Source organism: Cryptomeria japonica, chromosome 1 (assembly GCF_030272615.1).
Source record: "Cryptomeria japonica chromosome 1, Sugi_1.0, whole genome shotgun sequence".
In the NCBI taxonomy this organism is placed as follows: Eukaryota; Viridiplantae; Streptophyta; class Pinopsida; order Cupressales; family Cupressaceae; genus Cryptomeria; species Cryptomeria japonica.
Genome location: NC_081405.1, coordinates 691,028,044 through 691,033,542, shown reverse-complemented (window position 1 = coordinate 691,033,542; position 5,499 = coordinate 691,028,044).

Below are 5,499 nucleotides of genomic sequence, written 5' to 3'. Positions count from 1 at the left end.
CATCAGTAAACAACATGAAATACTTATCACCATAAAAACTTCTAGTCCTCGTAGGACCACATAAGTCAGTGTGCACCAAATCAAGAATATGCTCATAAGAAAAGGATTTACTCTTAAAAGAAGATGTAGTCATCTTACCCATCTAACATTCGTTACACAACACAATGTCTAGTTTGACAAGCTGGCATACCTCTCAACATACTAGATTTGTTGAGCTTAATCACATTGTCAAAGTTCACTTGACAAAACCTTATATTCCATAACGAACTATCTTCAACCTTAGCAACCAAACAAATTTTTACATTAGCATTAAGATGAAATAGATTACCTTTAGTTTGTTTTCCGGTAGCAATCAATTCTCCTTTGCATCCTAAGATCCTGCACACTCCTCTTTTAAACTCAAGATGATATCCTTTGTCATTCAACTGACCAACACTCAACAAACTATGTTTTAGACCTTCAACCCAATAAACATCATTAACATTGATTTTACCATGCAAAGAGATAGATCTTTTACCTTTTACCATACAGGGTGAATTGTTTTCGAATCTTACTACACCATCATCAAATTCTTCAAGAGAAATAAAGTTGTTCTTATCACCGGTCTTGTGATGTGAACAACCACTATCAATAAACCACTCATCATTGTAGTCAATATGAGGTCCTAAAGCCTTCTTATCTGACAGATCTTCCTTAATAGCAACAAAGACAATCTCCTCATTGTCTCTGTCCTCATATTCTTCATCAGTGACACCTTCATCAACTGCAACATAGCATTGTTTCTTTCCTTTTCCCTTATATTTTCTAAACTTTTATTTTTGATCATTATTAGGACAATTTGCAGCTATATGTCCAATCTTGTTACAAGAAAAATATTTGAGAGGAAGCTTTCCTTTATACTTACCAGTGCCTCTAGGAAGTCTTTTTGCCAATAGTGCTTCAAACTCCATCACATTATCTTCATCATCCATATCAGCTTTGCTACCACCATGATGAATTGACTTGCATTCATGACTCTGAAAACATATTTCCCTTTTCTCACCGATATACTAGATATAGATGCCTTAAAGGAAGATTTTGTCTTAGATACACTGTTACCAAAACTATTTAACTCAAAAGTAGTGAGACCAATCAAAGAATCAATAGTGACTTTATCCTTACCGACTGATATCAACTTTTGAATAACTGACACTCTGATAGCATAGGCAGGCAATAGGGTTCTAAACATCTTACTCACAACAGTGTCATCACTTATAGCACCACCTGCACTTTTGATTTCACCAACAACTTCCTTTATCCTCTGTCCATATTGAGTAATATTTTCACCTTCCATCATTTTCATATCATCAAATTTTCCTCTAAGACTCTCTTCCTTAGCCTTTTGAACATGCTCATCACCACCATAGATTAATTGTAACTTCTCCCAGACTTCAAAAGTAGTATCTAAATTATGGACATCAATGTATTCAGAATCAGAAAGTGTACTTAAAATTGCTTCTAATGCTTGGATGTTCTCTTGCTGCTCCTTAAGCTGATCTGCAGTCAGAGGACCGATAGGAGGTACATACATAGTAATAACATGCTATCAAAACTAAGCATCCATACCTTTAATATATATCTTCATTCTACCACTCCATATCTGATAGTTGTCCTTAGTGAATTTGGGACACTCCTTCTTCATCATCTTCCTCAGATATTTTCTTCAAGTAGTTAAGCTTTTGCACAAAGAGGACCTAATGCTTTGATACCAATTGTTATTGTGAGGATCCGATTATTACTTAGAGGAATTGGGGGGGGGGGGTGAATCAGTAATAATAGTAAACTAAAATCTTCAACCAAAATGATCAATACTACTCATAAATAGTTCATTACCAGTACCGGTAAACACTCAATCAACTATCTAAAACAATTTTACCAAACTACTCATCCATATGTTCATCAACAAGTAAGAAATGTAATGAAATCAAATCAACACATAAAGAAATCATCCACCATATGAACACTGAGATTTTTCATGTGGAAACCCAAATGGGGAAAACCACGGTGGGAATTAGTACCCACAAAATTTGCACTCTTTCAGAATGTGCCTTGTTAGGAGCCTAGCCCAATCAAGATCTTTACAACAATGTTCGACTAAGAGCAAACCTTGTTAGGAGTCACCTAGTTAAGGGATTTCAACCTCAGCTCTATTAGGAGCTATACCTTGTTAGGAGTAACCTTGCCAAAGGATTTAAACTCAAGTTAATGAGCCACCTAGTGAAGGGATTTACAATGCCAGGCCTGTTAGGACCTACTTGGTTAAGGGATTTAAGTGTTGCTGCAACTATTAAGAAATAATAGGTAAATGATATGGTCTTAGCACTTCTTTGCCTTGCTTGTTCAGATCCTTATCAACTCCAATATGCTTCTCTCATGCATACATCTCAATTTGGTTTGGCACACACACACACACACTTCTTTCTGATCACCGACACACTAAACCTTCAAAAACATGACCTAAATAACCTTTACAATTAGGTCGATTGCATAACCCTAGCAATATTTGAATTTACATGAAATTATGTCAAGCACTAGAAAATAATCCGCCAAAACATATTACAAATCATCACAACAATTTACAAGACAATTATAGTCATTCAATGATCATAACACATCAGCGCACATTGATCTGATAAGTTGTCAAACCCTTAGCACATTCTACTAAGAACTTTGTTGCTTTCCAAGAAATTCGCTCCTTGTACATGCCAAAACATCGTCTTATCCATTCACATAGATTGTGACATGCCATCACCAATTTATGAACATAAAAAGAATCATCGCCAAACCATAAAACATCATCGGTCAAAGAGATCTTGTTACTAGTTCTCAAACCCTAGCTGGATAACAATAGTCAATTACAAACATGACTTTCGATTCTCCAATCATGATGTTGTTGTAACCATAGACTCATTAAGATGTCATAAGCATATATTCCAAACCGCAATACCTAACTCAACACTTATCTCTATCACAACCATCTCCTTCTCTGTTCCTTCTTACTGGTTCACTGTCAACTTAGCATTTTTTCCTTCCAACTCAATCCATTCAATCTATTATTGGTTAGGCAATACCAGTAGACTTAGATGCCATATCAAACATAGATAAACATGGACAAACATGGTTGCCATCAATGACAATACAAATAACTGATCATATCATAATTATATCATCACCAACATTCCTAACAACATCATCCTTTACCAGTACACCATCATCTCCATCAGTTATGCTAACATGCCAACTTAAACTCCAATTCACTAAGGAAAAACTTAAGGAGTGGAACAAAATCAGTTTCAAAAATATATTTGAGGAAAAAAAAGAGATTGAGGAATATATGTTAAGTGTGCAAGATAGTATAATGGTATCAAGGATGTTAGAAGATATTTATTGGAAGGAAAAGGATTTGAAAACTAAGTATGATGAGATATTGGTTCGAGAGGAGGTGCACTAGAGACAAAAATTAAGGGAATGCTGGTTGAAAGAAGGTGTTTGTAATAGTAAATTTTTTCATAATACAATGAAGGCTAAGAGATCTTGGAACAAAATCATTAAATTTAACGATAGAAGAGATAACAATATCACATCTCCAAATGATATTAATAAGGAAGTAGTTTGCTACTTTAAATACTTACAGTCGTGCCCAAGTGTAAATAATAACACACAAAGGGCAGATTTGCTTTATTACATTCTAAGATTATAGATAGACAATATTTTTTGTGCAAGCCTATCACACCTTAGATGAAGTCAAAATGGTTGTTTCTTGATGGTGGGAGATAAAGCTCTTGGTTTGGACGAATTCCCTTCTTTTTTCTTCCAAACTTTTTGGGAGTTGGTGGGATAGGATTTGTTGGAAGTGGTGGAGGAAACTAGCGAGGATTATGTGGCACCAAAAGAGTTAAACTGTACCTTGGTGGCTTTAATTCCAAAATTAGAAAATGTGAATTCCTTTGGTGACTTCTACCTAATCTCACTTTTTAATACTGTGTACAAAGTCATTGCTAAAGTTATGATGCAACGATTGAAAGCAATCTTAACAAATTTAATTTCAGAGGAATAAAGTGGTTTTGTCCCTAACAAATCAATAGTGGAAGGCATAATAATTGCCCATGAGGCAATTCATACTATCAAGAAGTAAAAAGTGGAGCGCACGCTCATAAAATTAGACATCCAAAAGGTATATGACATGGTGGATACGTAATTTTTTAGTTCAAATTATGGAGAAATTTGGTTTTTGTCCCAAATAGATAGTTTGGGTAAAGAGTTGTGTTAACTCCCCATGGTTCTCAATACTAGTAAATGGAAGCAAGTTCAAGGTTTCTTTTAATCCTCATGAGGATTAAGGTAAGGGGATCTATAATCCCCTTTTCTTTTCATCATACTGGCCAAATATTTGGGTAGACTAATTCAAAATTTGGGAAGGGTAGGGAAATGGAAAGTTGTGAAAATTGCAAATGGTTTAAAGACAACCACTCATCAACAATTTGCAAATGATACCATCTCATTTGGTGAGTCATCCTTCAGAGAAACGAGATGTATCAAAAGGGCATTGAACAACTATTGTGAGGAATCTCGGTAACAAGTGAATTGGCTGAAATATGAAGTTCTTTTTTATAATACCTCCATTGCAAAGCTTAGAGAGATTGTGAGAATACTTGACATAAAAGCTGGGAGCCTTCTTGGTCATTTCCTTGGCACTCATCTATTTTTAGGGGTTTACAGTGCTAAGGTTTGGAAAAAAACTAGTGCACATTTGTGTTGGGAAACTTGAGGGATAGAAAAGTAGATGTTTAATGTCGGTAGGTAGACTCCTTATGCTTAAAACTATGGTGTCTACTATCCCTATTTTTCAATGATGTGTCTAAAGATTCTTGAAAAGGTTATTCATGTCATAAACTAGAGAATGAGAAATTTATTCTAGAATGGTAAGAATGAACAAGACAAGATTTGGTTGTTGGCATAGGATAAAGTGTGCAAACCAAAATTTATTGGGGGCAGGCCTTATAAATTGGAGTACACTAAATGAGGCGATGGGTGCCAAACTAATCTAGAGCATGCACACCAATTCAAATTAGAAATTGTGAAAATTTTGAATTTTAAATATTTAGATTCACGGGAGATAGAACATATTCTCACCATCCAAAACTTGTCAAGAGGCTCTGTAATATGGAATTTTATGATGTCGTGCAAGAGCCTAATCACAAATCGCATTACATGGCAATTGAGAAAGGGAGACAAAGATAATTTTTGGAAAGATTCCTAGGAAGGTTTTTCCATTTTGGGAGAGGAAGTGGGATTAGAGAATATTAGACTTATTATAGAAGAGAGATGGGGAAATAAAGTAAGTAATTACGTAGAGAAAGAGAGAATGAGATCGAAGTCTAGAGATGGAAAGACACACATGAGCTACCCTTATCCCAATATCAGGAAGAGCTCTTCAAAAGAGTTTTACAAACTAGAGTT